The following is a 27524-nucleotide window of genomic DNA, read 5'->3' on the forward strand; positions in this document are numbered from 1 at the left end:
GTTATACTTTTAATTTGTTCAATAAAATATGTATTTTTTTTTGATAATAATAAATCACAATAATAGATTAATCATTTTCATTTTTTTTTCCTAAATTTTGTGTGTATGTGTGTGTAAAAATTAAAAGAAACAACATTTTATAGAATTTCTTTATTTATAAGTAACATTAGAACACAGGCATCACAATTTATTTTATACCTATGTTGCGGACCATCGATAACATCAAAATCAGAAGTATCAAGATTATTTTCAGGTGTAATAGCCGGGTACTAAGGGCAAGTAAAACAAAGAAGATTCCCCATCTAAAATTCTTTTTTCCAATTCCCCATCTATTCTTCTAAGTCTAGTCTGATTCTCGTAAGCTTAGATGAAGGATCTTTCATAGAAAATAAATATACCAGCGGTCTATGATCTATACGCACTAAAAATTTTGTACCGTAAATATAGCAATGAAAATATTTAATTGCCCAATGAACTGCTGTTAATTCTTGTAAAATGGCTAGTTTATTGGACTCTCCCTTGGTAAATGATCGGGAGGCGTACACCACTGGCAGATCGTTGCCATTAAAATTTTGTGAAAAAACAGCAGCGCATGCAATTTTTGAGGCATCTGTTGTTATTATAAATGGTTTCGTAAAGTCAGGGTATTGCAATATTTTAGGTGAAATTAAAGAACTTTTTAATTCATCAAAAGATTTTTGACAATCTGGCGTCCATGTAAAATTAGCATTTTTTCTAGTTAATTTATTAAGATGAGCTGATATTTCTGCAAACCTAGATATAAATCGGCGATAGTAGTTTGTAAAGGCAACGAACCGCTTGACCTCGTCAGCAGTTTTGGGTACTGGATACTTATTTATGATGTCATATTTACTATCGTCGGGTAATATACCTTTGTTTGTTATTTTGTTTTCAGGATTTAATTTTAAGTTAAATTTTTGCATGTTTCAAAAACTTTATACAGGTTTTGAAAATGATAATTTTCAGAACAACCGATCACGATAAGATCATCTATATACAAAAAAGCTCTTTCAGGGGTAATTCCGGCGAATGCCATTGACATTATCCGCTGAAAGCTGTTTGGGCCAACTGATAGTCCAAAAGGTAAACGTGTAAATCTGAAAGATCCCGCATCAACACTAAACTGAGTTACGTCTCGAGAGTTTTCACATAAGGGTACCTGGTGAAAACCACTAATAAGATCAATTACTGAAAACCACCGAGCTCTTCCTAGCTGATCTAATATATCATCGATCCGAGGAAGTGGAAACTTGTCAGCAATGAGTTTTTTATTTTGCTGGCGAAAATCAATGACTAACCTCCATGCTTTTTGACCGTGAGGAGATTTTTTGGGTACCAGCCAAACTGGGTTATTATAGTTGGAGATTGAGGGCTCTTTAATATTTTGTTCCAATAATTTATTGACTTGTTTGTTTATTCCTTTTTTTTGAGTATGTGGAATTCTATAATTTTTAATATACACGGGTGACCTATCAGTTAGTCGGAGTTCTTGTTGATAAAAGTTGTTAAACTGTTATTTTATCTGACTTAAGGGCAAAAATATCTGAAAATTCGTTGCATAACTTAATTAATTTTTCTTTGAAAAACTAAGGTACATCTTTAACATTAAGCTGCGTCATGAGATTAGAATGGGCTTGGAAAATTAAAAAAAATATATATATATTTTCCCAAAAATAAATACAACATAAGTTTATAAGAACAAGGACGTTTATTTCAAGTTATTAGGGTAAGTATTTGCATAGTTATAAGGCTGCTAGTCTGGCGTTTTTTATACCTCCCGAGATTCCGTCTCAATTACGCGCTACGTCATAGACGCCGACGCGACGCGACGGTGTATTAAGGCTAGCGTCCACTTCAGACGGATCGCGGCGGGGCGGACCGGGCCGCATTTCTTGCAACTGCGTTCACTATAGACGTAGCAAGACGGATATTTTTAGGTATACTGTATGTTTAGCCAGTTTCAGTTTAGTCGTTTTTGTGTTTATTGTAGATGGGGTGGGACGAGCGTTTTCGACACTATTGAAATCTGAGTTATTTTAATCATTGAACTGATAAAAAAGTCCTGAAATGGAAATAGATACGTCTGATGAAGAGTTGTACCTGTTTGAAATATTGCTGGAAGAGGAAGAAAAAACGGAAAAAAAGAAACCTAAACATAAAATGTGGGTTCACGATATATGCAGGCAAAGAAAACTATACGGAGAATTTCACCATTTAATTCCAGATTTGAAAAAAGACCCTACAAAATTTTTTGAATATTTTCGTATGTCAGAAGAAAAATTTGAAGAATTACTGTATATTTTAAATAACGACTTTATGAAACAAAAATCTAAATTTAGAGAACCAGTAGAGCCATACGAACGACTGGCTGTCTGTCTCAGGTAAGTAGTATGCTTATTAAGAAACATGCATCAGAATAATTTTATGCAAAGTGATCATAGCTCATTTTTTAATGTTCCACGGCATGAAATCAAAAACTATTATTTCTGCGATGATAAACTTTAATTCAAATTTTTTATACTTATTACATTTTATTCTAATTTCTATATAAATGTATTAAGTTTTTAGTCTACTAACATCAACGTTCAGGGAACGTTAGAAATTCTCCCATCTGCATATATGTTTTGTTTGCGTGATCAGCTGGTCCAGCTTGTGCGACTGGTGAGGATTGTCCAGGTGAAACTGGAGAATGAACTTGCGATCCTAATGAATAACTAAGTTCATTGCTTTGGACCATAGTATTTGATCCAGTCGTTGCAATTTGACCTGTCTGTAACACTGGCATTCGGACTGGTTCTTGATAATGGCTCCGCACAGTAGGACGATTAAAATATTGTTCATGGCTTGCTTTTCGCTGTAACATTTCCAATTCAGCGTCATTTATAATTTTAAAGACGGAACCTTTCACACGAATTTGGATGTCTTCAGGAAAAGTTTTCACTATACGCCCCAAATTAGTAAAAAAGTCAACAACTGTGTCAGGTTCTTGGCGAGGTTGATCATACTTTTTCTTAATATAGGACTGAAACAGTGTTTTTGCCGAGGTTGAGGACTGGCCATATTCGTCCTGTACTTTCTTTTTTTTTGAACATGAAGCAGTTAAATTGGAACACATTTGGGATTGGGACCCTGGTGTAGATGGTGGCGACATGTTATCAAGCACAGCTTATTCATCATCACTCGACTGTCTCGAAATGTTTGTTAAAAATTTTTCCTGAGTTTCCAAATAACAAGTTAGAAATTGAATTTTTTTCTCATATTTAATAGGCTTATTCTTTGTAGCGGCTTGTCCACTCTTGGTTTTTCGCAAATTTTTTGCGCGCCTAAAGTTGTCTCTTAGCCTTTTCCAGCGGTCCCGACATTCGTATGCTAAAAAGAAAATGTATGGATATATTTAATAAACAATATTCATTTTTTTTTGCGGGTATAAACACTAATAATTAAATTTTTTTCCAAGTTTTTGGCGACTGACAACTCTTTTCAATCACTTGCTTTCAGTTTTCGTTTAGGAGAAAAGACTGTAAGAGCTATAGTCTACGAAACTTGTACAGCAATATGGCAGAGAATGAAAATTAACACACCTTCGGAAGAACAATGGGAAACAATAGCTAGTCAGTTTTGGGATAAATGGAATTTTCCCAACTGTATAGGTGCGTTAGACGGGAAACAAGTTGTTATAGAATGTTCCGCAAAAAGTGGATCAAAATACTTTGGCTATAAAAAAACATTTTGTGTGGTTTTATTAGCTTTGGTAGGCGCCGATTATAAATTTCTGGTGGTCGACATTGGCGGCCTAGGGAAAAACTCCGATGGAAATATTTTTTCGAATTCCAATTTCGGAAAAGCGCTAGCAGAGAATAGACTGAACATTCCTCATGACAAACCACTTCCTGGCATTGAAGATGCTATGCCTCATGTTATCATTGGAGATGCAGCATTTCCTTTGAGAAGGCATTTAATGAGACCATATCCTGGTAACCAGACTTTAGCCTCTGAAGAGAAGAAAGTGTTTAATTATAGGCTAAGCCGAGCACGACGGGTCAGTGAAAATGCGTTTGGCATACTATGCAGAAGGTTTAGAATATACGAAAGACGATTATCCATGACCCCTGAACATATTAACATTGTAGTGGCAGCAACGTGTTGTTTACATAACTTTTTAATTACCAATGTGGGGTTACAAGACGATTTAAAAGAAAATAATGAAACATTGGAAGGATTAGTGAATTTACCACACTTTGGTGGAAATGCAACACAACTTGTTCTCAGTATTCGGGACAAGTTTAAACAATATTTTGTATTGAATTTCGGATCACTACCTTGGCAATTACAGGTCTATCTCTCTTATTTTACATATATGTATCTGACATATTATTAGTTAATTAGGTAAATAAATGCGTCTGAAATACCTATGTACTTAACCCTTAATTTCATTAAATTGTATTAAATATATATATTTCATTAAATTAAGGGGTAAGTACATAAGTATACATAGGAACAGAGGAGAAACAATATATGCAATTTCTTGCTATATACTGTTTCTCCTTTGTTCCTCGTGGTACCTCACATCTCCCGTGTCGTACAGTTCCCTATACTGGGACACTAATGATATAAGCAATTCTTCGTCCATTTCTAATTAATTTCCTAGTTAATTTGTGGGCAAAGCAATAAAGAATTAACCAAAAATACTAAAATGCGTTTGTGCTGCTATCGCTCTACGTTAACTTGAGACGGGTCGCAACGTGCCGTCCGCAAAAATCCGCCTATGAGGCAAAACAAAAATCCGTTGCGTTCCGCCCCGATGCGACGCGCCTCGAGTGGACGCACTCTCATTTGTTTCCACGTGAGAGTATTATTGCGTTGCGATTAGGCCCGATGCGATCCGTATAGTGGACGCTAGCCTTTATAGAACGCTCGCTAGCCAGCCAGCCACAGCCTAGTACCCAGGCGTTATTTTGACAAAGAAGCGTGCGCGGTCGACATGCTAGCGTCGGTTGTTGCGTCCACTTGGGCGCCTGTGACGTATCATCCCGGCCGCGCTGGTACAAGGAAAAAATTAAACATGGCGTATTTATTCGAACTTTGAAAATTAATTGTGAAGTAACTATAAATGCTAGAGAACTGAAATAAATTGCTAAATTTAAGTTGGAGCCTGCTCTTTTTTGCTAAAAAATAATCGAATTATCGTTTCCAAGCTCATTTCTATCGTTATATTCTGTATCGGTTTTATAGATATTAGATTCTGCTAGGCTTGTCGTTTTTAGCTGAATATTATTAAGAGTAACGTTTTCGCTTGTTGTATTAATAATCTTAACAATAGGGGAATTTTTTGAGACAATAGTTCTCGCAACAAAGATACCAGACCTTAGTTCCGCATTTTCTACTACTGAATCTTCTTTAACAAATTGTAGGCTTTTTATCTTTCGTAGTACCTCACACCTAGCTGGAATAACTATAGTCTTCAGAAATACTATTTTGAATCGGCATAATAATATTATTGTTATTCGGCCTAATAGTCATAGTCCAATCCGAATAGTTTAAATTACATTTGAATTTAGCAATAAAATCTCGACCCAATATTGCATCTGTCGGGATCGGAAATGAGGAGTCTACTACGTGAAAAAATGTTCGACTTCGTGTCCATTAACAGAAATTACCGTTGCAATACCTAAAGTTGTGATAACTTTATCTGTTACTCCTTTAATTTGACTAGGGGTGTGTGAATTTATAATTTTATTTGGACTTATTGTGTCATTTTTAAATATAAAAATATCTGCACCAGTATCGATTAAAAAAGTATTTTCCTGACCAGTCATTTCTGTAAAAAATACAACAAAGTTGGAGAAGGAAAGGTTCATGTTATACACATTATTTACGAGATATCCCCCAACCTCCCGGTTTGGGGGTCCATTTCGTTTCCCTGGTCAGGTATTGTGCTAACTGCCCTAACTGTCCTGTGAAATGAGTTGTTGGCTCTATTGATATTAGTTTGTCTATCATTATTATACCTGTTACTTGTATTATCATTAAAACCGCGAATATTTCTCCCGCGTTCATTATTGTGCCTATTGAAATGTTGGCTGCCTCGAGTGTTATTGTAATAATTATTATTATTATTGTTATTAGGTCTGTATTATCTGTGTTATTAATCTGTTATTATTTCTAAAATTATTTTGACCTGAATTAACATAAAAAACGTTTGAAGTTGAAGCCTGGGCATTATTATTTATATTTATAAATTTATTGACAACCTCCTGTACTGTGGTAAATGTACCTGCCTCTATAGCTACCCCAGGCCCTTAATTAATAAAGGCTGTCGTTTCATTGAATAACTCTACTAAATTGTCCGTAATATCGACTCTTGTTTCCGGATTTTTGGTACGGCTTTTTTTATACCCCTTTTTGAATTATTTATAGCCCCTTGTTTAAATTCCAGTAAAGTTTTATTTGTCCTTTCCCAGTTTAAAGACATAGAATCCAATATTATTAGAATAGTTTGCTTAGATGCATAATATTGTCAATTAAAAAATATATAAAATTCACACGCATAAAATAGCATTCCCTTTTTTACTTAAAAAAAACATAAAGCATCACTAGACACACCCGTCTAGAATTGTAAAAACAGGAATAAAAATTAAATTGAAAATTAAGGCTTAAACAGTAGATTATCCTTGGTTGTCCAATAAAATTGCATTCGATTTACGCGCACTAGTTTAGACGCTAGTAATTTCAGTCATTCTTGAAAGTCATTTTCACTAAATTTCACTAAACATTTGTCACTAAAAATTGCGGCTAACTCGTGTCGTTTGTCAATTGGCTGGTTAAGGGTTAATAATAAGGTTTGAAGCGGCAGCATCTCTTTTTAACTGGGCCAAGTTAATCGTAGAAACAGCAAGCTCACGAGTTATCTAGTTCCTAATATGCTTCTTGTACATTTCAAAGGACTTTATGATCACCATCACAATATGCAAAATAACTATTATGTACAAAATTGCTTTAACGTCCTTTGTATTATTGTATTCTTGTTGCACTACAAAGTTTTGAATTGACTACCCCATTTTCCGTCAAATCTTGGTGAGTGGATTTGCTTTTCCCCATTTTGCTGATTTGCTTATCGCCAGTACATTGCAATATATTTGGAAAACTGAGTAAAAAAAAGAAACACTTTACTTTTAAACGGGCCCAGAATAATCGTTTTCTTCAACAAAACTTATTATTTCCCCATGATTCGACGGGCCAAGGGTCGCCATGTAATAGCCGGGTACTAAGGGCAAGTAAAACAAAGATTCCCCATCTAAAACTGTGTATTGAATGAATTGAAAAATATTTCCATACAAAAGCAATTGAACAGCGTCACAGTTATCTAATTAGACACGAGCCGCGATATAGCTTATTTTGCAAATAGCTGCTATACTAGGTCGACTAATTATTGCAACCAATTATTAATGTTTATAATAAATAAAATGTAACCTACTTTGCTTTTAAAGAATTTGCCTAATATTATAAATAATTCCTTTACACAGGTGTAGAGTGCTCCCAACAGGGCTCTAGCAGTTTTGAAGCAAGTCCTTAGACATTCGTACAGGAGCTTCTTTTAATAACATTTTAACAAATGTTTTCCTAAAGGTCGCTCGGTCCTGGATATCTTTCAGTAAAATTCTTATTTTGCAAATGTCTCTCCTTGTCGGTTTCATTATAATTTTTTTTTCTAATAGTAGGATTGAAAGTGTTGTTTGGTAATCTGAATAAATGCTATTACAAATAAGAACGAAGAAATGCTTCTTATATAGTAAAGTAATGCAGGTATCATCTGATTAGTAGTGGTGGTGGGGGTATTACTAGTCTTGTTGGGTTGAATTAGACAACTAGTAGATACATTTTTTTTTCAATTAGTATCACCATATGTGCGATTTATAAATGGACCGCTTTCTGCAAAAAGGAACCAACCCACAAAATTAAAAAAATCGAGATATTTAAAAATCTGATCCACCAAATACCTAAAAATAATCTGCAAAATAGATCCAACCCTCAGTGCAGATGTGGTGACCTCTATTCTATATTTTTCTTAAATCGCTCGTAAATAATATATTATAGATTACAGATAATTAATATTTTTTTAAGTTTTTGTTATTATGTAAACTCTTTTTTTATTTTAAAGAAATAGGGAATTAATTATTTCGTTTAAAAAAAATAAAAAAATGGTTGGTTCTTTTCTGCTTTTTACATAATCTTTTAAATTTACAGGGTTCTTCTGATGATCAAAAAAATATGATGCCTTCTAATAAAGTTTCTAAGGTAGATACTGAAGATCTTAAAGGGTGCAAAGCTCAATTACAAATAGAAAAGCCGTGTGAGAGCACTAGTAAAAAGTAAACTGATATATTTTTTTTGTTAAAAAGCAATATTTTTTGTGTAGGCTGTTGTATTTGATGGTCAGCATACTGAGTCTGCGATTACGGCACCTGATAGTCAAACTATTCCTGAGTTAAATTCTACCAGGGATATTCCAGAATCTACATGCTCCTTCATTCAACAATTTAAAACAAATAGTAAAGCTGATCATGAAAACTGTGACCCTAGGATGGTAAAAATTATTACATTTTAAGTTTTTTTTTTAATTAACAATGTTTGTTTTACAGGTATCATCCGTATCTGATGTTCAGCAAGTTGGATTTTTGCATGTTACAGCTGATTGTGAATATACAATTGAACCGTACTACGAACCTTTATGAATCAGTACAGAAAAATGAAGAGATTTTAAAAATATCGGTTGAACCTGAAGAAGAAACACAAAGTTTTGAACCTGAAGGAGGTTCAACAATCTATAATAATAGTGTAACATCAGACATGGTAATGACTACAAAGTCTACAAGTACGGAACAAAAACGAAGTTCATTTTGATCATAAAGGACAAACTATACAAACAAAAATATTTAATGAAGTTTTTAAATGCAGTTGCTCCAGAAAATTTTATATGAAAGTAACCCTAGATAAAAGAAGGGAAGAATTTAAAAAATATTGGGAGTTGGGAAGCTATACAAGCCCTAATAGGAGCATTGGTTAGTGAAGGCCCCAAAAAAAGGTATGAACAGAATATAAGATCAGGACAATTTTCAAGATAATATAGGCTAAACAAACTCGAAGTGTGTCGTGAGACCTTTATAAAGACGTTAGGCATTTCAACAAAGAGGGTTAACACGGCATTGGAAAAATTAAGAACTAATGGTAGTATTACTGATAAGAGAGGATCAGAACAAGGAGGAAAAAACAAAATTGATGATGAAAGGAAACAAAAGATAGTTAAACAAATAAAAGCAATACCAAAATACAAAAGTCATTAGAGAAGAGAAACAAATTCTAATATAAAATTTTTGCCTCCAGAAATGACACTTCCATTGATGTATAAAAAATACCAAGAAGAGGTTGAAAATCCCGTTAGTTTTGTTACTTATCGTCGTATATTTTTGTCTGAATTTACTTAAAAATTTAAGCCTTTAAAAAAAGATACATGTAACTCTTGTGATACATTTAAGGCAAACATAAATAATTCTTTAGACAGTAAAAAAAATGAGGAATTAAAAGCAGAACATGAATTACATATAAAAAATTGGCAAAATGCAAAAAAATACCGATTGATTTGAGTGTTTGACCTTTGACCTTGAAAAAACCCTACATTTACCAAGATTGCCAACGGTTATTTTATTCTTTAAAAGGCAGCTATGGTTATACAATTTAGGTATGCACAGTGGATCCGACAATAAAGGATACTTTTACGTTTTGTTGGAAAATGAAGCAGGCCGCGGAGCCCAGGAAATCCTGTTTATTTAAGCATATTATGGAAAAAGTTAGCCCTAATGTTAAAGAATTAGTTCTTTGGTACGACTCTTGCGGAGGGCAAAACCGTAACATAAAGATGGTTTTAATAATGAAAACTTTACTAGAGACTCATACATCTCTTGAAAAAATTTCCATGCGGTTCTTGGTTTCAGGCCATATAGCGGAGTAAATTCGCCGGCAAAAGACGCTTCTTTTTGTTGTTTTTTTTTTAAGATAGAACCAAACGAGACTTATATAACGTTATACAGAATTATGTTGGGCAACTAAAATGCACATTCATGACATCCTAGGTTGGGGCTGACTCTTTTTATAGCCAAAAATGTGTAAAAAAATACGAAATCAAAAAATCTTACTTTTTACTATATAACTCGCAATAATTTCAAAAGTATTCCAAGTATTTAAATATCTTTTTGTTTGTTGGAAAGAAGACACTCTAGCGGTTGTAACAGTGTATCACAAGTCTCAAAGATCATTTTTATTTTTTGAGTAAACTAGATAAGAATGTCGTTAATCATTATTTGTGCATTGCTTTTTTCAGCAATCGAAAAACTTTTTTATTTCTGAAAATTTTACTATACATCCTGCGGGTAAAGTAAAGTAAAATGTTTGTGTAAGTTTTCTAAAAAGAATGCAAGTTGTTAAAACTAATAGTTTACGTAATAATTAAAATTAAAAACAAGCCGCGCCGACTCCTCGCCTCAATAGAAGAACCGCGATATACCGAATACGAACAGACGTAACAAGAAATATTTTGTAGCTAGTAGATACTATTGACTATCGACTAATTGAAGGGAACGTTTAGCGTATTTATTTACTGAATTCGAGTTTATGCAAAAATTTATTTTGTGCCAAAAATTGTCTGTGAAGTAAGTATACATAAAATATATACGTATTGTATAATTTTAAATTATATTTATTTTAACTAATAGTTTTAAAGACATTCATTCTTATGGAGTGCATTTTGTGCGGAAAATCAATTGATGGATTACAAGACGAATCGGTGGTTCATAAACCGACAAGCTATTTTAGATAGAACTTTAAAAATTAAGTTTCATAAAAGCTGCCGAAAAACATATACTAGTAATATAAATATTGCTTCTGCCAGCACAAGTACAATCGACAAGGAAATTGTTTGCTCTAAAACCACAAGAAGTAACACTGGTTCATTTGATATAAGAAGCATGTGCTTAATTTGTAACAAAACTGGACCTAGAAAAATTAAGCAAAAAAAGGAAAAGTCAGCTTTGGTACAAACAGGTGAGTAAAATTTTATTTCAAACAAGGTAATAAAATTAAACGAACTGATAATAATTTAAACCGTGTTTATGGCCACTCGATACAATTTTTTACTCAAACCTAAAAATATCAAATTGACAAGTTATCCTATTGTATTAAACGTTTTATGTCAGACTTGGTATGGTAGTCGGGATTGTTTAAGGTTACTGTGGGTTCATTTGGTTAATTTTGCGAGTCCGGAGAGGCCCGGATTTTCTAATTCATTCGAATGTAAAATAAGGCGAAATTCGTACAAAAATCGTTAATATTTGAGAGAATTTCACAGCAGTTCGCAATCTCAAATTAGCATTGATTCCGCTTATGGTTTAGTGTTTAGTTATATTTTTTTATGTTCTAGTTTCTAGTACAGCTATAAGACCTTAACAGTTTTTTTACCAATAATAAAACGGAAAAAAAATATAATAATTTTTTTTTTTAGGCACTTTTGAAAGGGAAATATTCTACACTTGCTACACTTACTTCTTATGTAGTAATTAATTAATAATAATAATTTATGTTCTTCCACTAAGACTATTAAAATTAAAAATACGTTCCACAAGGAGAACGTTTTTATCTTAGAACATTGAAGGGCTAGAAGTAGCATGCCGTGGAAATATGGGCAGGTTTTTTTGCTTGCAACATCTCTGATGCAATGATGCCAAATGCTCATAGAGAAATGGAAAAAATCACTTTATAATATCATAAAAATTTTCAGTTGTTTCAGAAGGTTCAAAACAATACTACTGCTCCCCTTTAATAAAATATCAAGCATTTTTTTAAAGAAATTTGATAAGATACTCTATATCGAAGTCAATATACCTTAAATAAATGAAAATAAAGTACGAAGCAACGAGAAAACGGTAATGGCATCGCAACGCCGCTCGATCGCATTGTTGATGCCACCGATACAAGCACTCTCTACCAGTGACGTCGTCAACAAATATTTACCTGATAAATTTTTATTAATTATTATAGATTTGAGTATAAGTAATATTACCATTTACGAGCTATTTATGTGTTTTTTAACGGACTTCGTTAGAGGAAGGTCTTAATAAAAGGCAGCATTTTTGTCAAAGCATTTTTATGGAAATTAAATATTTTATTAATATAATATTATAGATTTCTTAATAAATCATGTTTTAAGACACAAATTTTTATTATTTTGCATAATTTTATTGTTATTGTTATATTGGACAAAACTCAGTTTTACATCACTTACTTTATATCACATAATATATACTTCTATGGGGCTGACTTTTTCAAAGGGACAGTATTGCTTCAGCGGAAAGAGTTCAAACTACAAGGATGTTCAAATTGTGAAGGAGTTGCAGGTTTTTTATAGGTTATAAGATTTTTATTATAGAGTATTTAGCCTGTACAATAGTTTTGAGACATTTAACAGTGACCTATATAATACCTAATACCAATTTATATTATATTAATTTATACTAAAAAACAAAGCTTACCTAAGAATAAAGACAATGTACAATAGATTAGATTAGATAGTTTATTAGTAGTAATATACAAACAAGTAGTTTTACAAGTCAAATAAAATATGTAGTATGTTGGGCTTTTTCGAAAATCATGTTATTATTTCTTAAGTATTTTAATAATGACTTGAGACATCTAATTCAATTTCTTTGGGACAAATTTGTTTATTGCAATCTTCGAATTTTAATTTTCTGTTCTTTATTTTTTTTCCATAATTTGGTAACAAGTGATTTAGCTTTTGAAACGGTGGAATCATTAGTGCTTAGATCCTCAGGATATCATTTTGATTTTACCCTAGAATAATATACATAAAAATATAGTATTACCAAAATTAAAAAGAAAAAATTAAAAAAATGTATTATGATAATCCAATTGATCAATAAAATGTATGTTATTATAAATAATCTTTGTAATATCATACATTTGATTAATTGCATTTAATTAAACAAATATAACACAATAAAATACCATATCACTTTTAAATAAGATATATAGAATAGGATGAGGCATAAAACTAGTAGTCTATTTTGAGTGTATTTTTACCTTTTCCTTGGCAGAGTCAGGGAATGTGTAGCAGTTAAACAAAAACGACTTGGATGAGAAATAGTAATTGTTGACCTAGACCCCACGGTTACTACAGAACTATTAATCTCAGATGCAGTTATTGTTGATGGTGAATGATCAGATCTGTAATTATACAAAATTTGGTGTATCAAGAATATTAATCTATTTTAATTATCCATACTTGTCTATATTAGCTTCACTGTTTGTACTATATACCATTTTGGAAGCTAAGGAAGTTTTTGCACTCTTCAGGAAAGCTACCCCTGCAGCTTTGAAGGGTAAATCACTTGGTAAATTAACTGAATTATCGGCTGCTGTGTTTTTAACCAGTGCATCAGAAATCCTAGTAAAAAAATAGTTTTACATACATACCTAATTTAATAAGTATTAGGTATAAATAAAGCTTATATGAGTAACACTAATCCTTTTTGTGACGATTTTTTTATACTAGAAAAATATATTTAAAAAATAAATTACCTTTGAGGTAGAGCTGATTTTTTTAATAAAGTCTGGCTACTGATAATATTATCTTCCTTATATAAGAAATCACTTCTAAGGATGTGATCTGAACAAACAAATATGTTCTGTTTAATTGTGTTGATTTCCATTAATGAAATCCATTGTTCCCTTTGGGCATATATTAGGCAATCTATAATAGGTATTTGATATTTAATTAAAAAGCAAAAAAAATTACAGTAATGAATTAATATGTGGTGCCAATTACTATATATATCATTGTAAGTTGCAATATGGTAAAACAAAAAAAAAATTATCAACCAAATTTTAGGGAAAGACAAAATTAACTTTATACAATCATAGATATAAATATCTAAATAAATTAACAAAATTCTTTAAAGGCAATAAAAAATTAGTAATTTCATCTATATACCTAATGTCTATATTAAAAAACTATTATGACTATACATAGATAGGTACATGGGTATTAGGTATGCCTTCTTTCTGCCAAAACAACAAAAAAAAACATAAAATCCTGTAATAAAACCAGGGACAAAATTCTAGTTTTATATTTTTTATAGCCTATTGATAGATGAATATGTTCAAAAAAATATTTAGATTTAAAAATATAAATATTTTGGTATTTTACGCACACTTTCACATTCAAGTTTTTATTAGGTTTATCTATAAGATCCCCTATTCTACGTTTATGATGATGGTTACCCCATGATGTGATGTTATGAAAGTATCGGTACTTACTTGTGAAAAGATCGGCTTGAATCACCTTTTTATCATGATGCGGCACAAACGACACAAGTTTTTCCCGTCGTAGCAATTTAAAAAAACACTAAAATGTGGCCTTTTTCCTTTTGAAACCGAAAATTAAAGAAAATACACGAATCCCGAAAATAAACAAAAAGCCGTTTGACAGATGACACTACGCGTATGGCTTAAGCTCCGGTGTTGTTGCTTCAAATTTTTTAGAAGCAGTTTTAGGGATAAAAATGTTAATAATTTTGTTTTTTTTTGCTTAAGGATATTATATTTATTCTTAAAATAGGTTAATTGTAGTATTTATACTTTTTATTTTAAATTTTCCTATAAAATACAATACAAATAGGTTAAATTGACGTTATAATGGTTGTTAAAATATAGTTAAAAATTTCCTCCGTTGGAAATTTGCGTCGACTTGAGAGAATCGGCAAATATGTTTGTAAACAAAACACCCCTCTTGCCCCTGTGCACATGTTGGACTCAAACAAAGTTGTTGTTTACTAATTCTAGCCTTTCAATGTTCTAAGGTTTTTATTTCTAGTTAAACATCGCATCGCCTTGTCGTATTATTGTTGCTCGTCCCGAGATGCAGTCGCGCTCCACTCGGTCGGCCGCGCCTTATTTGAAATTTAAAATTTAAATATCTCAAAAAGTATAGAGCATAACTTGGTAATTTTTTTCTGAAAACTTTTTTGGATACGTGAGAGATGATCTTAAAAACTTTAAATACACTATTAGAACGGTAAAAGTGTATTCTTTTCAATTAAAAAAAAAATATTTCAATACTTGGAACACCTGTAAAGATATCGCAAGTTATTGTATGTTAAAAAGTAAGTTTTTATAAATCCGTAATTTTTTACGAATTTTTTGTTATAAAATGAGTCAGCCCCAACTGAGGATGTCGTGAATTAACATTTTAGATGACCAATAAAATTCTGGATAATGCTACATAGGTCACATTTGGTTCTACGCTCAAAAAATTTTTTTAAACATTTCACCGGCGTTTTTACTCCGCTAATAGTTTTCGCCCTAATGACTCAGATTTTCCGATTTGGAATGCGCTCTGAAACATCAGCAGAGGCTTTATCTTCCCGATGGTTATATTCGAGTTATGGAACAATGTCGCACAAAAAACAAATTTGTGGTCACACGAGTTATGGCCACAATATTGACCACTCTATATATATATTTGCTTACTTTTATGTTAACGTTGCTTTGTATTATATTTCACTGTATTTGTTAGTTTAAGTCTATATAATATCATGTAATGGCCTTATGCCTTAATCTTCGTTGTACCATACTTGCTGCTTGTACTTATTGTCAAATAAGAACTGTTTTTTAAAACGTGCTTCGTACGATAAGAAACATAACTGGCGCAGTAAGGTGCCTGACACGGAGATTCACCTTGAGTAGGAAAAGGTTGACATCTCTCCGTCGAGGGGTAAGTGCCCAATCCTCTCAGATCCTTTCCCTTTCTCCGGTTGAGCAAGTGGAAAGTAGTTTTAAGTTTATATTTTATTTAATTGTCTAAAATACAAAGTGTATGACAATTTATGATTTTTAATTTGAAAGATTTAATATTAAAATAATAATATTATCAGATTTTATATATCTAGTGTTTTATTAGTTTTAGTATAAGATACTTTTATTCCGTTAAAAGTATAAAAAATACTTTTATTCCGTTAAAAGTATAAAAAAATACTTTTATTCCGTTAAAAGTATAAAAATACTTTTATTCAGTTAAAAGTATAAATTAATAACTAGCACAAATCAGTTTTAACAGGCGTGAAACTTTAAAATTGATGAGTGAACCACACATTATAGACGTATTAGCGGCTAGGTTGGCTGAAACTTTAAATTTAGAAACTATTCAAGAAGAGTCAACACCAATAACGAATAATTCTAGCACAATGCCGAACATCACTGTAAATTACAACCTTTTAAAAATGTATGTAGACACCATTCTACCATACAATGGTGATATTAATACTTTAAACAGCTTTATCAGTGCAGCTGATTTTCTTTTTTAAACTTACAGTAATGATAGTGATCCTATTTTAAAGCATTATTTATTAAGGACCATAAGAATGAAGCTCATAGAACGTGCTCAAATTTTAGTAAGTAGTCGCATAGAATTAACAGATTGGTTATCCATTAAGAATGCACTAATTACTTGCTTTAGCGATAAAAGAAATTTAGAATGCTTAGAACAAGATCTTTTTGTGGTTTCGCCCATACGAAATGAACATCCACTCGAATTTGCTAAAAGATTACAAGTTATAAGGAGTAACTTAGCTCAAAAAATTAATAACTTTGAATCCCGCGAAATGGATGCAGCTAGAAAATTAATACATTCACGTCAATATGATACCATTTGCTTAAGAACATTCATTAGAGGTTTAGCAAACCCTTTGCAAAGTATTATAAGACTGAAAAACCCTGACTGTATTGAAACAGCCATGACCATGATCACCGAAGAAGAAAACTTTCAATATACACAGAATTTATATAAACCTTATTCACAACAATTCTCACAAATACAAAAACAACCACAACATAAACATAATCAAAATCAAAATAATCATTCAAATCAATTAACAAATTCGCATAAACAACAAAACCATTCTTATAATCAACAACAATATTATCGACAAAATAACCCTCAAAACAATCAAAATTTCCAACAAAATTCTTCTTCAACATTTCCTAGAGGCCCTGTACCTATTCAACCAAGATACATACCTCAAAGACCCCTTCCAACAAACGAACAAGTATTTGGAAAACCCAAGAACGTGTTTAAACCAACAGGCCAAGTTCCAAAAAATAAACCTGAGCCCATGTCAACTCGTACAAGTTATACGATACCCAGAAACCCTTCTAATAGAAACTTTAGGTCTCAAGAAATCTTCCAAATAGATAACTCGAATCATGAAGACTTCCAAAATCATGAATCCATCAGATTATCAGTCAGATTACCCTCATGAAAATGCTACTTGTCTAGGTTATAATGACCCAATTGAAAATTGCGATTTAGAAGAAAATCAAATATCTTGTGAAAATGAAAATTTTCATACAACCCTGATTTTCGATCCTCAAAAATGACCTATGAAATAAACACTCAAACAACCAATAATAGTTTACCTTATATAGAAATAAAAAATCCCCCTATGAAATTACTAATTGATACTGGATGTTATCCTTCCATTTTAAGACCCTCAATTGCTGAAAAATATTTCCCAGATAGAATTTATCAATTTTCCTCAAAATTAAAAACAGGTGTAGTAAAAAAGAAACTCTCTTCAAAGCAGATTTACCAGCATTTAACGAATTCAAAACAAATGAACCAATTTCATTTATTTTGTATGATTTTCATGAATTTTATGATGGAATTTTAGGATTAAAAGAATTAACTCGATTTCATCTCAATATCGATCTGACTAATAAACAACTCATTAATCTAACTCGAAACCTTATTACCCTTTAAATATCGTGAACCTGAGTCAAGTTTCAAGATAACGGTAAATGCACACGAAATCCTTAGTGCAAAAATTCCTGTTACCACACAAGAATTTATCGATGTTGTCATTCCTGAAGGTACTCTTGATAATTTATACGTGCCCGAAACGATATGCACCGCAGAAAACTAATTTTTATAGAAAGAATTTCGACATAAAATCTCAGATAAGACACGCTCATCTAAATGACGAAGAAAGAAGAGAATTATTTAAATTAATTCGAGAATTCGTTGATATTTTTCATAAAGAAAATAAAAAATTAACTTTTACAAATAAGATTAAACATGAAATAAGGACACCCGATGAAATTCCCGTACACTCCAAATCTTATCGCTACCCGTTCATCCATAAAGAAGAAGTCCAAAGACAGATAAACAAGATGCTCAATAATGGAATAATCAGACCAAGCCAAAGTCCCTGGAGCAGTCCAATATGGATAGTTAGCAAAAAGCTAGATGCTACTGGAAAACAGAAATGGAGAATAGTCAATGACTATAGAGGAAGAAATTCCAAAACCATCGACGATAGATATCCGATTCCTAATATAACAGATATATTAGACAACTTACGAAGATGTTCATATTTTTCAACGATAGATCTTTCTTCAGGATTTCATCAAATTGAAATGGCACCTAACTCGATAGAAAAGACAGCATTCACTGTAGAGAATGGACACTACGAGTATGTGAGAATGCCATTCGGATTGAAGAACGCACCCGCAACTTTCCAAAGGATAATGGATTATATACTACGAGGCCTTAAATTCTGCCTAGTATATATGGACGATATAATAATATTTTCTGCAAATCTAGAAGAACACATAAAAAATTTGAGAACAGTTTTTGAAAGGCTAAGAAATGCCATGTTAAAAATACAACTTGATAAATCGGAATTTCTTAGAACTGAAGTAGAGTTCTTAGGACATGTTATTACCAAAGAAGGAGTAAAGCCAAATCCAAAAAAAATCGAAGCCATACAAAAATTCCCGATTCCTAAAACAGCTAAAGAAATAAAATCATTTCTCGGACTATTAGGATATTATCGAAGATTTATTAACGGATTTGCAAAGCTGACGAAACCTTTTACACAATGCTTAAAAAAAGGCGTAACAATTACACTAACACCTGACTATATAGAAGCATTTGAAACTTGTAAAAATCTTTTGTGTAATAATCCAATTCTGCAATATCCAAATTTTGAGAAACCATTTATCTTAACAACTGATGCATCTAACATAGCTATTGGAGCAGTTTTAAGCCAAGGTAAAGTAGGACAAGATTTACCCATCGCCTATGCTTCAAGAACTTTAAACCCAGCAGAAACAAATTATTTAACTATTGAAAAGGAATTATTAGCCATTGTTTGGGCTACAAAACACTTTAGACCTTACTTGTTTGGAAGAAAATTTACAATAATCACTAATCATAAACCCCTGCAGTATTTATTCAGTTTAAAAGAACCAAATTCCAGATTAGTAAGATGGAGATTAAAACTTGAAGAGTATGATTACGAAATACAATATAAAAAAGGATCCATTAATACCAACGCCGATGCCCTATCTAGAATAGAAATCCATATGATGGAGAATGATTCAACAATTGGCAGCCCTGGAGATATTTCTAACGACATAGATCAATACCTTTCTAACGAAAATGTTACAGTAGAAGAGTTAGACCAACTAACTGAAGTATTTGATTCATCTTTAACACAACCTGTGGTGCTACCTTTATGTAAACTATTTAGTATCAACAACTATAACCCAACGTCAAATCTAGGTCGCAACACTGATGTAGGTTAATAGATCAAGACCAATTAATATTATTGTTAACGAAATGTATATGTATTTTCTATTTGATCAATATAGTCAATTCTAAACCTGAGACGAGTCTACTTTCTTACATGGCGATCCTGCCAGTCCCGTAAAATGAAAAAAATTTAATTTTTTTTTTCTTTACCTAAAAGTAACGCGCTATTTCGGTAGAAAAGTGAGAATCCCTATTTTTTAAACTTCGTAAATATGGGAAAATCCGTTTCGAAGGAAAGTGACGTTACAAGTACGGGAGTGGTTAACTCGAACTTTATCGTTGAGGAAGATAAAATGAGCGTCCCTAATGACATCCGCATCGTACTGTACATCATAGCCGTGTGCGTAATAATACTGACTGTCCTCAATGTGCGAAAAATGTACCGAAGGAGTCTGAAACGAGATATAGGCAGAAGCATATATCTGAGGGCACCACAGGGACAAAGGACGTCTACGGAGGACGCCTAAAGCTTACAGCCAGATGTGTAAGAACGAGAATTTAAAAAAAATATAAGCAGGCGATATCTGGTATGTACCAATATTTGTTTTGTCAGCCTTTTGGATCTCGGTTTCTGGGCACAAACTGTTATGGCAGTTTCCACGCAGTTTCCCATTTACTTCCGAGGAATAATAAACGGTAGTATTTTACCAAGTCGCTGACACAAGGACAATTTAATAGTTTCAAAAAAGGTGTAAACGTTAGATTCTATGAGGACATTCACTTAAATGACATTGCAAAGCATTTTAAAGTATACTATTTAGTTTAGCAGAGGTCAGTTTTTTTTCTTAGACAGGCACATATTAGATTAGAGTAGTATTTCGTTACAGGCGTCAAACGACCATATTTTATATGCATTTTTTTTAATTAACATCAAAGAGATAATATACTATTTATTTTATGGGATAGGATCTTATTACTACCGAGTAGTGTTAGTGATATGGTAAATAATAGGTAGCTATTTATTTTCGTAAAGAGTAACTAATTAAATTAACATATTTTAGGCTAATGTTAACGAAACAATATAGTTATTTATTTAATTTAAATTAAACATATGGGTTAATTCGAATGAATGAATTTTTAATATAAGACAGAGCAGAATTATTTAAGATTAAATTTTGTCTATGTCAACCGTAAAATTAAGTTTTGAGGACGTTTATGCCAAGCTATCAAACTTGAAAGATGATATTATAAAGGAATCAAAAAGAGTATTAAAGTCACAGGTGCCCAAATCAGGAAATGTCAGAAACCAGGTCAGGGATAGTTTATTAACATTATATAACGAATTTGTACAAACAGTAGCAGGAATTTATCCAAATTTAAACGAAAATCAATATAACTCTATTAAACCTATTTTTAACACTTCCCGAGATAGAGTTGTTAGATCGTACCAAGTTCTCGCTGTTGATTACAAGGTCCCTATATCGATAGTAAAGGTAATAGACCCCCAAATAAAGGAAGCTAGTTGAAATAGATCTAACAGACGAAATTACTGACATTAACAATCAACAAACAGATACAGTGACGAACAAGACACAAAATTTGATCACTAAAATGCCTATGAACACGATGGAGTTTTTTAATCTCGCTAGCAAAATCTTGCCTGGCGAATTTGACGGTTCGGGAGATAAGCTAACCTCATTTCTTGATGCGTTAACACTGCTTAAAGCAAATGTTGAAACGCATGAGGTAAGTGCTGTGGCTTATGTCAAAACCAAACTGATTGGTAAGGCAAGAGATTTGGTAGGGGACAGCGACAAATTGGATCTAATTCATGCGAAAATAAAAAATTCTATAAAACTGGAAAGTTCGCAGTCCGTGTCATCAAAACTTTTAGGGTTAAAGCAACGCCATGACGATGAGAAATACCTCTCTGAAATAGAGGGACTGGCTCAAAAGCTTAAAAGGGCGTATATAGGCGAAGGAGTTCCGGAGCAAGTCGCAGAGACTTATACAACCAATACAACGGTCAAAGCTCTAAGCACCAATGCAGCGTCGGAAAAAGTAAAAATTATCATGGAAGCCGGAAACTTCCAAACCACGCAAGAAGCTCTGGCGAAATTTGTGAATTGCAGCGCTGATAACCCGGCATCCCCCGGCGCATCAGTATTTTACACAAACAGGCAAAACTTTAGGGGTAGATCAAGGAATAATTTTCCTAGAAGAGGCCACTACGATCAAAGACCCCCACACAGGCCGAATACCATGCGAAACGACCCCAATACATACCAACACAGTCAGTATGAGAGACATTACAACCAACGAAGGGGTAATAGCGGCTACAATAGTCGACCCAGCTACTTTAGACGGCCAAATAGGTATATTAGAGCGACGGATACGGGGAGTGACCATCAGGAAAACTCACAGGAACCCCAACAAGGTCCTTTGGGGCACTCCTAAAAATTTATAGTATGGACCTAGCACTATCAAATTTTGTAGTAGTCCAAACAGCAATGACAGGATATCAAACAGTTACCTTGCTGGTTGATACTGGAGCGGACGTTTCTATTTTCAAAAGAACGAAAATAGACCCTGAACAAATCGTTGATAGGTCTAACATTTGCAAAATAAAAGGCGTGACTGAAGGCTACACAAACTCTATTGGAACTACAAAAACAAATATTTTTATACAAGACTGTACTTTTACCAGCATGTTTCATATTGTAAGCCACGATTTTCCAATTCCAGCCGACGGAATTTTAGGGCGAGATTTTATCACAAAATACCAATGTCTACTGGACTATAGTAATTGGACCATGATGGTAAAAAGCAGAAGAGGCGATATTTTCATACCAATTTTAAATAGTCCGGGGGAAGATGTTTTAATAATACCACCTAGGTGCGAAGTGGTAAGAAAACTAAACTCGCTAAAAAATCTTAAAACCGACGCAGTCATTGTAAATAAAGAGATCGCTTCAGGAGTTTTTGTCGCCGGATCTATAGTGTCCAGTCAGAGCCCATTTATAAGGATTTTAAATACAAATTTTGATAGTGTAACCTTAAAAAACCCCAAAATAAGTCATTCAGATTTAACCAACTACAACATTCTTTGTGTTCAAAACAAAAATATTACAACTCAGCAAAACAGAAACGATCTATTATTAAGAGAATTAAATACACAAGGTATAGCGGAATATTTACAAAATGATGTGATTAATTTATGCCAAGAGTACTGTGATATTTTTGCACTAGAATCATTACTGACAACTAATAATTTTTACGAACAAAAACTAAGACTTACTGATGACTCTCCAGTTTACATAAAAAATTACAGGACACCGTACTCACAGACAGACGAAGTTAATGCGCAGGTAAATAAAATGCTTAAAGACAATATTATTGAGCCATCGTATGCCGAATATAATAGCCCAATATTATTGGTTCCTAAAAAATCCAAAGACGGTGAGAAAAAATGGCGTCTGGTAGTCGATTTTCGCCAGATTAACAGAAAACTTTGTGCTGATAAATTTCCGATTAAGTCAATTTCTGAAATTTTAGATCAATTGGGAAGAGCCAAATATTTTTCTACATTAGATCTTAAATCGGGATTTCATCAAATACCCTTGGAAGAAAATTCCAGGGATATAACAACTTTTAGCACAAATCAAGGTTCTTATAGATTTACTAGGCTGCCATTCGGTTTGAAAGTTAGTCCAAATAGTTTTCAGCGAATGATGAGTATCGCTTTTGCGGGAATAACCCCCGAAAAGGCATTTTTATATATGGATGACCTAATTGTTATTGGATGCTCAGTAGGTCACCACCTTGAAAATCTAAAAAGTGTGTTTAGTACCTGTCGTAAATTTAATCTAAAATTAAACCCAAACAAATGTGCATTTTTCCAAAACAATTGTTGTTACGTTGGTCATCAAATACGCGCGGATGGTATTTTACCTGACGAATCGAAATATGAGGCAATTCGTAAATATCCAATTCCAACAAACGGCGATGACGTTAGGCGGTTTACTAGTTTCTGTAATTATTATAGAAGGTTTATATGAAATTTCGCAGAAATTGCTAAACCACTAACTAAGCTAACAAAAAAAAATGCACCATTTGTATGGACCAAAGAATGCCAAGATTCGTTTAACAGGCTGAAGCATATGCTTATTGATCCGCAAATATTACAACACCCAGATTTTTCAAAGCCTTTTATCTTGACAACCGACGCGTCAAAAGAGGCTTGCGGTGCAGTTCTATCTCAAAAATCAAATGGTCAAGATCTGCCTATAGCATATGCGTCAAGAAGTTTCACAAAAGGAGAAACTAATAAATCTGTCATAGAAAAGGAATTAGCAGCCATACATTGGGGCATTAATCACTTTAGACCTTATTTATATGGCACACATTTTTTAGTTAAATCAGATCATAGACCCCTAGTTTATCTCTTTGCAATGAAAAATCCTTCTTCAAAGCTAATGCGCATGAGATTAGATTTAGAGGAATATGATTTTGAAATCGAATACATAAAAGGTAAGGATAACGTCGTAGCTGACGCGTTATCTAGAATTAATATGCAAGATCTTAAGAATATGACGTCAGAGTCTAAGCAAATTTTGGCAATAACTAGGTCTATGTCTAGAAAACAACAGGGAACATTCGTGTCCCAAAATAATTCAAAAACGCGTTCTCTCGAATCAGGTAAAGACTTAAAAATAATACAAACAAATGATAACTACGATTTAATTAAAATTCCTAGTATAAAATTTATTATTAAGCCAGATTATTTACGAATAATTTTGGAAAATCACGGTAAAAATAAAATCAGCGCTGAAAGCAAAATGAATTTCACTAATGGCAATTTTTCTTTAGGGAAAATATTGTCTCAGCTTCGAATAATGGCTAGTGAAAACAATTTGCAAAAATTAAAATTAAGATTAAATGATGAAATATTTAGTACGTGCACGTTTGAAGATTTTAAATTACTAGGACAAGACTATTTACACAATTTAAAAATATTTTTATACCACGACCCAAAACTTATAATAGACAAGGATGAAAAACAAAAACTTATTCAGAAGTATCATGATGACCCAATTTGCGGCGGTCACTGCGGTCAAAAGAGACTTTTGAAAAAACTAAGAACCAAATTTCGTTGGAAAAAGATGTCACGTGATGTTGCAAACTATGTAAAAACTTGTAAAAAATGCCAGGTAAACAAAAGCAAAATTAATCATCAGGAACCCATGGTCATTACGCCAACACCGCAACGAGCTTTCGATATTGTATGCATAGACACTATTGGCCCGTTTACAAAGAGCGATAACAATAATGTTTATGCCGTAACCATGCAATGCGAATTAACGAAATATCTTATCATCGCGCCTATACAAAATAAAGAAGCATTAACAGTAGCCAAGGCAATAGTAGATAACTTTATTTTGGTATATGGACCGATGAAAGAGATTCGTACTGACCTAGGGACTGAATTTAAGAATGAGGTTTTAGAAAAAGTGACCAATCTACTACAAATAAATCACAAATTTTCGACAGCCTACCACCACCAAAGCATCGGAGGTTGTGAGCGAAATCATAGAATTTTAAATGACTATTTAAGGTCGTACATTAATGATTCTTGGACAGATTGGGACAAGTATATTAAATATTTTTCATTTTGCTTTAATACAACCCCAGGAGTTTTGCATGATTATACGCCTTTTGAGCTAGTTTTTGGAAGAAATCCTGAGTTTACTTCTGACTTGACAAACAATATTGACCCAATTTACAATATTGATGCCTTTTATCAAGAAGTTCGTCATAAACTTCAAATTTCTTTACAGGAGACGAGTCTACTTTCTTACATGGCTTCCTCAAAAGTAAAAATCCAAATGCTCTGTGATTCAAGAAGAATTTTCTTCGTAACTAGACCCAGTTTGGTCCAGATACCATACAAATGTGGAATCGAAATCCTCGGATCCCAATTTTGGAATGAAGAAACAATCCTGGATTATGTACCCTTCCAGTTACCAGAAATATCCTTTACCAACATTGAATTCCAATTACCCATGGAAACGATCCAGCTCGACTCTATCGATCCGATCTTAATAAAAGCACTTCAAGACCAGGCAAGAGTTATCAAAACCCTTCCAGAAGAAGATGACCAAATCCATCCAGCCACATGGAGTTTTGCCACAACCCTTGGAGTCATACTGATCCTGTGCTGCATAGCCTTTGCAGTATACGAATTATTTTTTAAGAAAAGAACAGTTCCAGAAGATCCAGAACAGAAAGAAGACGCCACCAAGAATGTTGAAACAAACATGACATCCCTGTTGTTTCAATCTTAGGAGGGAGGAGTTATGGCCACAATATTGACCACTCTATATATACAGGGTGGTCCGGTTTCGATGGCGGAAAATTAAATGGCCGACGGAGAACGAAGAAATAATAAGTTTGCTATTATAAATAATATTCGAAAAATGATTCGTTAAAAAATTACAGGGTGTCAAAATTCTAATTAAAAAAATCACTTTTTTAAATTTTTCTTAAACCACTTTAGATATTTTAATGAAATTTGGCACGTTTAGACAGTTACAAGACGCATCTTTTTGTGCAAAAATTATTAATTTTATTTACCAGTGTCGTGTGTGCGGGCGATCTTCATACAATTTTAATTAATTTTAATTAAAAAAATGATGCGCCACTGTTTTTTTTAATTCCTTCTTTTAATGAATTCCTTGTTTGATTTAAAATAAAAAACATCTCTTTACTTTTTGTCGTACGACACACCGTTTGCGAGTAAAAATGCTGATTTATAAAAACACATAAGAAGATAACACATTTAATTCGTTTAAAAACAATAACAAAATCAAAACAATTAATAATTAAAGAAGTTGTTCAAAATGCAGCCCACCGACCTCAATACATTTTCTACACCGAGTTATTAAGGAGTTTATTGCAGCCAGTACCACAAAATTTATTAATGCTTCCTGAATTCTTAAGATTAATTCCTCTCTGTTAAATACGGGATTAGCGTAAACTTTATCCTTAATGTTTCCCCGAACGTAAAAATCTAGTGGATTAAGATCTGGTGACCTGGGTGGCCAGGGTATTGGTCCAATACCATTTTGATCATTAATATCATTCCTCCCTAGCCGGCCATCCAACTTCGAGGGTAATTATTATTAAGCCAGTTTCTTACACCTATTCCAAAATGTGGGGGGCTCCATCCAGTTGTATCCAACTTTCATGTCTCAAATTAATGGATAAATCCTCAATGTAGTCCGGCAGACTATTATTTAAAAACTCCAAAAATAGTTGTGAGTTTAGCCTTGGAGGTAGGAAATGCGGACCACAAACATTATCACGAATAACGCCCAACCAAACATTAACGGAAAATTCATTTTGAAACGATCTTGGCCGAATTGCATGAGGATTCTGTTGTGCCCAAACATGAATGTTATGAAAATTTATCACTCCGCGTCTTGTAAAACAAGACTCATCCGTCCAAAGTATCTTGTGTAAAAAGTCGGGATTTTCCTCTGTTGAGTTTAAAAGGCACTGACAAAATCTTACTCTCTTTTCAGCATCACCAGGGTGTAAACCCTGAGCAGGCTGTAGGTGATATGCATGCCTGTGGTCAGCGTGTAAGGTTTGCAATATTTGAGATTTAGGAATTTGTAGTTGTTGAGCTGCCTAGAGCTCAGCCTTGGATTATTATCAAAAGTGCGCAGTACACGATTTTTGTTTGGGGTTATTTTATTTCGTCGCTGGTTCTGATTGCTATTAAATTACACTTTTATTTTATTCTTTTTACTGCTTACTTTTTGTGGACTGTATATTTAATTTA

This window comes from Anthonomus grandis, chromosome 23 (assembly GCF_022605725.1).
Source record: "Anthonomus grandis grandis chromosome 23, icAntGran1.3, whole genome shotgun sequence".
Lineage (NCBI taxonomy): Eukaryota > Metazoa > Arthropoda > Insecta > Coleoptera > Curculionidae > Anthonomus > Anthonomus grandis.